Source organism: Mandrillus leucophaeus, unplaced genomic scaffold (assembly GCF_000951045.1).
Source record: "Mandrillus leucophaeus isolate KB7577 unplaced genomic scaffold, Mleu.le_1.0 Scaffold284, whole genome shotgun sequence".
Classification (NCBI taxonomy): Eukaryota; Metazoa; Chordata; class Mammalia; order Primates; family Cercopithecidae; genus Mandrillus; species Mandrillus leucophaeus.
In genome coordinates, this window is record NW_012102965.1 from 1,490,361 (window position 1) to 1,500,600 (window position 10,240).

The following is a 10,240-nucleotide window of genomic DNA, read 5'->3' on the forward strand; positions in this document are numbered from 1 at the left end:
AAGACGGCAAAGCAGAAGTTTGAAGTAGAACGTTTGTATAGATGTGAAAGCTCCAAAGTAGACTAGGCTCTGGAGAATGTTGATACTGTAGGCATGGGAGCCACAAGAGGTTTCTGAGGATAGAAGCAAAATTATGGAAATGAGGAAAATAGTAATCTGGTACTTTTTTTGATAAATTGTGAATGAGAGAGAAGGGAATGAGAGATATTAGGAGCCAATACATGAAGCAACAAAAATAAAAGTAAGCAGTGGCCGGGCTCGGTGGCTCACGCCTGTAATCCCAGCACTTTGGGAGGCCAAGGCGGGCAGATCACGAGGTCAGGAGATTGAGACCATCCTGGCTAACATGGTGGAACCCCGTCTCTACTTAAAAAAAAAAAAAAAAAAAAAGCCAGGTGTGGTGGCGGCCGTCTGTAGTCCCAGCTACTCAGGAGGCTGAGGCAGGAGAATGGCATGAACCCAGGAGGCGGAGCTTGCAGTGAGCCGAGATCGTGCCACTGCACTCCAGCCTGGGTGACAGAGCAAGACTCCGTCTCAAAAAAAAAAAAAAAAAAAAGTAAGAAGTGCAGGCTGGGTGCCCTGGTTCACGCCTGTAATCCCAACACTTTGGGAGGCCGAGGCAGGCAGATCACTTGAGGTCAGGAGTTCGAGACCAGCCTGGTCAACATGGTGAAACCCCATCTCTACTAAAAATACGAAAATTACCCGGGCGTGGTGATGGGTGCCTGTAATCCCAGCTACTTGGGAGGCTGAGGCAGGAGAATCACTTGAACCGAGGAGGCAGAGGTTGCAGTGAGCATAGATTGTGCCACTGCACTCCAGCCTGGGCATCAGAGCGAGACACTATGTCAAAAAAAAAAAAAAAAGTAACAAGTGCAAAATACAAAGACACAGATGGAGGTGAGAGAGACTTTAAAGAACTCATAGAACTGGGGGGTGACTGATTTACAGGACAGGAAAGAAGGTTGAAGTCCCAACACTGTGGCTCACACCTGTAAACCCAACACTTTGGGAGGTTGAGGCAGGAGGACCACCTTGAACCCAGGAGTTTAAGACCAGCCTAGGCAGTGAGACCTCATCTCTACAAAAATGAAAAATTAGCCAGGCATGGTGGCATGTGCCTGTGGTCCCAGCTGCTTGGGAGGTTGGGGTGGTAGGATCACTTGAGCCCAGGAGGTCAAGGCTGCAATGACCCATGATCGCACCACTACATTTCAGCCTGGGTGACAGAGGGAGACCTTGTCTCAAAAAAAACAAAAAACAAAAAGGCAGTGGTTAAAAAACAAAATTACATATATGCAATGAAGTTCTATGAAGCCATTAAAAAAAAGAAGGAAAAATCTATATGTGCTAACATGGACTAGGACCGAAGATATGCTTATTGTAAATGAGAAAAGCAAGGCACACATTGTGTTTATAGTATTCTTCCAGTTATATAATATTTAAATTGAACATATATAGACTTTTTCTGAAGAATACTTTAAAAACTGTGAGCTATGGTTGCCTCTAGGAGGATCTTGAGAATCTTTGGCAGAAAGGAGACAATTTCCAACCTGTATACTGATTTATATTATGAATATTTTACCATGTGCATATATTACTTTTCCAACGAAATTAAGTCTATTGAATTTTAAAATTCTTTTAGAATTTCAACCCCAGATTGTGGGAAGAATAGCAATATCTTTAATAGAAACAGGCAAATCAAAGGAAAAGGAGGCTGGGTGCAGTGGCTCTCACCTGTAATCCCAGCACTTTCAAGAGGCCAAGGCTGGAGAATTACTTGAGCCTGGGAGTTCAAGACCAGACTGGGCAACATAGGGAGACCCTGTCACTATGAAATAAAATAATTAGCCAGGTGTGATGGGATGCACCTATAGTCCCAGCTACTCAGGAGGCTGAGGCAGGAGGATTGCTTAAGCCCAGGAATTCCAAGCTGCAGTGAGCCATGATTGTACCACTGCACTCTAGCTTGGTAAACAGAGCAAGACCCTATCTCAGGAAAAAAAGCTGGTTGGAAGGAGGCAGATCTTGTTTGGGAGATTTTTTTAAATGGCACATGGTAGGTACAGCTTTAGAAAGCTCACCTACCTACACTATAGTCTCAGGGAAATTTACTGCTCTGTCTATCCTCCGTCACAGCTAAGTGGGCACTTGAGAAGTTAATCAGCCCATAGAGACTGGCCAGCAACCTATGTCCTGGTATAAGAAGATGGTCTGGGCCAATCAGTTCTCACTCTTAGGAATCTGAATTTGGAAACCTAGAGTCAGTCATTATGCAGCAAGGGCAGAAGATGAATGTATGCCATGGAGTAGAATTAGCGATCTGAAGCTTTGAGAGAGAGTAGAAAGTATAAAGAATCTGATTAAGACAAGAACATTGGGACGCACTCAGTGGCTGACGCCTGTAAGCCCAGCACTTCCGGAGGCCAAGGCAGGTGGATCACTTGAGGCCAGGAGTTCGAGACCAGCCTGGCCAACATGGCGAAACCCCATATCTGTAAAATTAAAAAAAGAAAAATTAAAGGAAAGAACATTAAGCAGACATGCAGCAATATGTGGGTATGTCACAACATAACCCATATGGCCATGGGGGAGTTGGGGAGAATCTCCAGAGTAATCTGACTTGCAATAAACTTTCAGGGGAAGTTCAGTTGACATTTATTCCATAAGTAAATTTTGCTTTTCTTGAAACAGAGTAGGGCCGTAATAAAGAGCATGGGCTCTGAGGTCAGAGAAACGAAGGTTCAAAAACCTGTTCCATTTCTTGTTCAGAGTAAGTCGCTTAACCTGTCTAAGCATCAGTTTCCTCTTCTAGGAAAGCCACCTGGTGCTGGCTTAATGAGATAATGTTTCAGCGGTGGTGTACTATATACTTACTCATAGAAAACACAAAATAGGCCAGGCGCAATGGCTCACACCTGCAATCCCAGCCCTGTGGGAGGCTGAGACAGGAGAATTGCTTGAGCCCAGGAGTTTGAGAACAACCTGGGCAACACAGTGAGACCCAATCTCTACAAAAAAAATTTAAAAATTACCCAGGCATGGTGGTGCATACCTGTAGTCCCAGCTACTCGGGAGGCTGAGGTGGGAGGATTGCTTGAACCTGGAAGGTTGAGGCTGCAGTGAGCTCTGATCCCACTGCATTCCACCCTGGGCAACAAAGCAAGACTGTCTCAAAAAGAAAAGGAAAACAAAACTCAAAATAAGAACTGGTTAAAGACAGTTAATGATTTCTGGGTTTTGTGCTTTTTTACCTCCTGCGTCATCTCTTTAGGCCCTTTTCCTACTCAGTAGCTACATCACTCTGGGTAAATACAGGAGGAGTGAGAAGAAAGCTAAATTTCATATTTTTTAAAAAATCTCTCTTCTTATTACTTTTGTGAAGGTCTGAGTGGGAAGGAATTTAAAACTAATAATCCAAAAGAGGTTTCAGGATGATCTACTTGTCTAATGTTCATAGTACCTTTTTTTCCCCTTAGCTCAGGTAAAATTAATGCTGTAAATGTGTGGAAATTTTAACTTTTGGGGTGTTTTCACATCTATACTCATAAAAGCTACCTTTGTTAAGGCTTTCACAGCATTTTATAGCTCTTTGTGAGTTCTCTTCTTTTTTTTTTTTTTTTTTTTTTTACAACCCTGGGAAGTAATTTCATATCATTTTCTTCATTAATAGATAAAAGCTAAATGAAGCACAGTGAGTGAACATGATTAGCTCACTTGTGGAAAACAAATGTCAGACACATGGCCAAAGCTTACAGGTCCTGAGTTTCCTGATTGTTGCGTAAACCACTGAGTCACAATGATTCTATACCTGGTGTGATTTAAGTGAAACTGCAGGTGAAGGTTGAAACCATTCCTGAGAGTCTCCCACAGTGGCACTTCTAATATTAACCTGTGATTTCATTCTACATTCCTCAGTCCTCTCCATACTCTGAAACTGTATTTAAGGTGGACTTTTGGGTGGGAGGTTATGAAAGAGTGAATGAGAAGCTAGGGAAATTCTTGTTTATCCTGGTATCCTTTTTATTCCTTCTTCCTAGCCATAGTCCCAGCAAATGTCGACCATTTTTTAATCTAAGTTTTTTGTTGAAATGTGTCATCTAATAAATAGGAAACTGGCAGTAAGGGAGCATAACTTTTTAGTTTCCTACGGTAACATAAAATTTTCAGAAGAAAGACACATAAAAATGGAGAGAAGTTTAGAAGGGATGCAATTTCTCTAATATTTAATATATATTTCAAAGCTTAATATTTCAGAGCTTTTTCATATATCACATCCTGTTTATCCTTATGACTCTACCCTTAAGTGGGTAGGTCAGGTATTATTGTATTCTTTTTTTTTTTTGTGAGAAGGAGTCTGTCTTTTTCCCCAGGCTGGAGTGCAGTGGTATAATCTTGGCTCACTGCAACCTCCACCTCTGGGGTTCAAGTGATTCTCCAGCCTCAGCCTCCTGAGTAGCTGAGATTACAGGTGTGCACTGCCACGCCTGGCTCTTTTTTTTTTTTTTTTTTTTTTGTAGAGATGGGGTTTCACCATGTTGGCCAGACTGGTCTCTAACTCCTGACCTTAGGTGATCCACCCACCTCAGCCTCCCAAAGTGTTGGGATTACAGGCATGAGCCACTGCACCCAACCCTATATTCTTTTTATGCATTAGAAAACTAGTAAGGATAATAATGCATAACTTTAGAGAAATTAAATTTTTTGCCCAAGATCACATAGATGGCAGAACTAGAACTAAAACCCAGGTAATTCTCCACTCAATGAAAACTTAAGAGTGTTACACAACAAAGGCTACATACAGTAATAATTAATGCTAACTGCAAGAGAATACAGTCATTAAATCCACCCTGTTCTCTAACCTTTCTATTTCATACTTCTTGTGCTGTTTCATTTAACATTCAAAGAAAAATTAAAATTTTATAAATAACTTCGAAGTCAAATACTATCTGACCATCTAATTAGTGGTTTTTCAACATGATGACATTTGGTTTCTGTATTCAGGAATGGATCATTAACAAGGCTTATGAAATATAATTGTGCCATATAAAATTCATTCACTTTATTGACTGAGGTCAAGCCAAACTGCCAGCAAAACAAAACAAGCAAAAAATCCCTTTTCTTCAGTGACCGCTAATATTTTAGATTAAAAAAATGTGCTTCCACTTATTTGAGGTATCTAAAGTAGTTAAATTCATAGAAACAAAATGGAATGGTAGTTACCAGGGGTTGGGGGCAGAAGGGAAAAGGGGAGTTTAATGGGTATAGATTTTCAGATTTGCAAGATAAAAACGTTCTGGAGATCTGTTCACAACAATGTGAATACAGGTATACTTAACACTAGTAAACTATACACGTAAAAATGGTTAAGATGGCAAATCTATGTGTTTTTCACCACAATATAAATAAATAAAATATATAGTTTGAGATGATAAAAAAAAATGGTTAGTGGTGATAGTTGCACAACAATGTGAATGTACTTAATGTTACTGAGCTATACACTTAAAAATGGTTAAAATGATAAATTTTATGTTAGATATATTGTACTGCAGTTAAAAAATTGTATTTAAAGTTCCAATATGATTTTATATTTTTATCATATTCACTATTCTGTGAAAATCTTGCACTTGATGTTTCTGTGTTGCCAACTAGAAAGAAGAGATTTCTTTCAACTCTGTTATTTAGCCTATAGTCAAACAAATAATTGGTGTTGTTAGCAGCTATGCAAGTCTAAACTAAAATCTATAGAGGGAAATTTCATTTCCAAGATTCACTATAATATTATGCAAAAATCTTCTAATGCCCATAGAATTCTACAAGGCACCTAATGTGCATATTATATTTCATCATTTGATGGTTACCTTACCTTGTCAGTGAATATCATATTTCAAGAGGCCCATTTTTTAGTCATGTTCACGTTCATTCAGTAGTTGAAACTTTGGTTTTTGTTTTGTTTTAAGACAGGGTCTCCCTGTCACCCAGGTTGAAATGCAGTGGCACAGTCATGGCTCACTGCAACCTTGACCTCTGGGACTCAACTGATCCACCCACCTCAGCCTCCCAAGTAGCCAAGACCAAAGGCGCACGCCACCCACACCCAGCTAATTTTTGTATTTTTTGTAGAGAGTTTCACCATGTTGCCCAGGCTGGTTTCAAACTCCTGAGCTCAAGCAATCTGTCTGCCTTGGCCTCCCAAAGTGCTGGGATTACAGGCATGAGCCACTGCACCTGGCTCAGTAGTTGAAAATTTGTTAAAAGGTATTCACCGTTAATAGCTAGTTATGAGTAATCTCAGTTTTCAATTAGCAAAGCATTTTATGGTTTTAAAATTATTTTAAATTTCCATTTAATATGCTCTACCAGTTGCTTTTTAAAAGTATACTTTTAAAATAGTTTATTTTAAACTTTAGAGTGTATCCTTTTTTTTTTTTTTTCCAAAGAAATTAGCTATGTAGGCTGGGCGCAGTGGCTCACGCCAGTAATCCCAGCACTTTGGGAGGTCAAGACGGCGGATCACGAGGTCAGGAGATCGAGACCATCCTGGCCAATACGGTGAAACCCCGTCTCTACTAAAAATACAAAAAAAATTAGTCGGGCATAGTGGCGGGCGCCTGTAGTCCCAACTACTCAGGAGGCTGAGGCAGGAGAATGGTGTGAACCCGGGAGGCGGAGCTTGCAGTGAGCTGAGATCAGCCACTGCACTCCAGCCTGGGTGACAGAGCGAGACTCCATCTCGGAAAAAAAAAAAAAAAGGAAATTAGCTGTGTAATTTATCAAGGCAATCATTAACTGCCCTTTCCTTGTCAATTTTTAAATAATTCAATTATTTCAAAATTCTGGTGAAATATTTACTTATATCTTTCTTCAGTAGTAAGTTGTCTCCTAGAGATTTTTTCATTTCTTTTTCTAGCTGAATGTTTGGTATTTAATATTTCTTCAGTAGATTCCAATTTGCTCTCTTTCCGTAGTTCTCACTGAGTGATCTTTCTGTTATGTGTTACATGAATACTATTTTTAAGTATATTCATAATATTTCACAAATCCAGTATCATGTGTCATATAGCTGAGTCTAAGCAGTGGTTTTATTTTTAATGAGCAATTTGTGAGACATACTATTAATCATGCAATGCCTTTAACAGTTGAACTTTTTAATTGTGGGTTTGTGTGTGCGAGGGAGATATTTATGATTTCCACTAAAGCCCTCAAAGCTGCTCAGACAGCCCTTTTATCCATTTTTGGTCAGCTCCCATGGCTTTATCACTCTCTTCAAGCCCTACACCCTGCTTCTTCATTCTTAGAAAAAATAAGAGTTATCAAGTTTTAACTCATTTTCTCCTTTCCAAGTGAAATTGGAAAATCACAAATTTATCCCTATAATTTACTCGTTTCCTTCCACTATTAGGATTCTGTTGATCCTCTCTACCCTTTTATGTCTCTTCCTACTCTTGCTGTAGAAATATCTCCTCTCCCTTATCGTCAGTCTTTTTCCCTTCAGTGACTCTCCTTATCCTACAAAATGCTGAGGACTCCCACAAACTGCTGCCCATCTCATGCAACCCGCAACAGTCTGACTACTGGCACATTTCTCCTAAAGGACTTCCTACTTGCCAAATCTCATGACCTCTTAGTGTACATCCTTCTTAACTCTTGTGCAGCATTTGACCCTTTTCAGTGAATACCATTCCTCCTTGAAATTCTCCCTTTCCTTATTTTTTTTAATTGAAGTGAAATTTATATAATATGTAATTAACCATTTTAAAGTTAACAATTTAGTGCCATTTAGTACATTCACAATATTGTGCAACTACCACATCTATCTAGTTCTAAGACATTTTCATGTCCCCAAAAGGAAGCCCTATTCCCAGTAAACAGTTACTCCCTACTCCTTCCTCCGCCTAACATCCTGGCAATCACCAATCTGCATTCTGTCTATATGGATTTACCTATTCTGTATATTTCATATAAATGGAATCATATATAATAGTATGTGACCTCTTGTGTCTGGCTTCTTTCACTTGCATAATGTTTTGTTTCAAATCTTAATATTTGCATATTTGCCTCAGATGTTCAGTAAGAAAACAGTATGGATAGAGTTGAGATGCCTATAGAGTTCTTCCCTTCTCTCCTCAGAAATAACCATTATCTTGTATTTAGAATTTTTATTGTTGCAGTGCATGTATAACCTTATGTTAAGCAGTATCTTGCCTTTAAAAAATTCTGGTAAAATCACATGACAAAATTTACTATCTTAACCATTTTTAAGTGTTCATTAGGGTTAAATATATTTGCATTGTTGTGCAACAGATCTCTGGAACCTTTTCATCTTGCAAAACTGAACATTTATACTTATTAAAGAATGTTCTTCGATTTCCCTCTCCTTTTAGCTCCCAGTAACTATCATTCTACTTTGTTTCTATGACTATAACTATTTTAGATACCTCATATAGGTGGACTCACACTTTGTTGTCTTTTTGTGACCAATTTCATTTAGTGTAATGTCTTGAAGTTTCATCCATGTTATAGCTTATGAAAGGATTTTCTGCCTTTTTAAAGCTGAATAATATTGCATTATATGTATATACTACATTTTGTTTATCCTTTCATCTATCGATGGACTTTTGGGCAGTGTTCACTTTTGGGGAGTTGTGAATAGTGTTCCTATGATCATGGTTTTCTGTAGAGAACCAAACTATTTTCTACAGAAGCTGCATTTTACATTCTCACCAGAAATTGTACAAGGGTTCTAATTTATTCTCATCCTTGCCAACACTTGTTATTTTCCTTTAAAAATTTTTTAGCCATCCGACTGGATGCGAAGTGGTACCTCATTATGGTTTCGATATGCATTTTCCTAATGATTAATGATGTTGAACACCTTTTGATGTGCTTCTTGGCTATTTGTATATCTTTGGAGGAATGTCTCCTCAGCCCTTTGCCTATTTCTGTCTTTCTTTGCTCCTGTAACACTTCATACATTTAACACAATATTTTAGCCCTTACATTGCCTTATAATGGTTTGTTTATATATCTAGGTTGTGAGCTCCTTAATGTAGAGATCTATCGTTGTAGCTAATAAATCTCTCCCAAGTTCATAGTAAATGTCTGGTACATGGTAGTTTCTCAAAAAATACTAAATCTCAGACCTTGCATTTAATTTTTTTTTTTTTTTTTTTTTTTTTTGAGACAGGGTCACATTCTGCCACCCAGGCTGGAGTGCGGTAATGCGATCTTGGCTCACTTCAGCCTCAACCTCCCAAACTCAGACAATCCTCCAGTCTCAGCCTCTCAAGTAGTTGAGACTATAGGCACATGCCACCAAGCCCAGCTAATTTTTTGTGTATTTTTGTAGAGACAGGGTTTCATCATGTTGCCCAGGCTGGCCTCGAACTCCTAGACTCAAGCAATCCAACTGCCTCGGCCTCCCAAAGTGCTGGGATTATAAGTGTAAGCCACTGTGCCTGGCCACAATTTCTACATATATTTGTGGTGAACAAAATAACTAAAGTAAAATACACTAACTATAAAACAAAACAAAACAAAAAACAAAAAAACTTTTAAAGAATGTGAAGATGAGGCATGGTGGCTCATGCCTGTAATTTCAGCACTTTGGGAGTCTGAGCCATGTGGATCGCTTGAGTCTAGGAGTTCGAGACCAGCCTGGACAACATGGTGAAACCCCATCTCTACAAAAAATTAGCTGGGCTTGGTAGCATGCACCCATAGTCCAGCTACTTGGGAGGCTGAGGTAGGAGGATCGCCTGAGCCTGGGGAGGTTGAAGTTGTAGTGAGCCTGGATCACGCCACTGCACACCAGCCTGGGCAACAGAGTGAGACCCTGTCTCAAAAACAACAACAATAACAACAAAACAACACTTTTTATTGTGGAAAATATCAAATGTGTAAAAGTAAAGAGAATCGTAAAATTAACACCCTTTGATAATTATTGATACAGCATCAGTCTGGTTTCATCTAAATCCCTTCCACTTTCTCCCCACTGGATTATTTTAAAGCAAACCTCAGAAATCATTTTATTCATACATAAATACTTTTGACATTTTTAAAGGAAAGATTTGAAGCACTAAACATAGAACTTTAGTTCACCTGAGGTTAACTAACTGGAACCCTCAATTAACTATCCTCCAATTTTAAGAGAACAGGACAAATTGGAAGAAATTATCTGCCATCTCAGAGCTTAAAAAAATTCAACGTAATAGGTTCTAGTCTTAAAACAAATCCAACA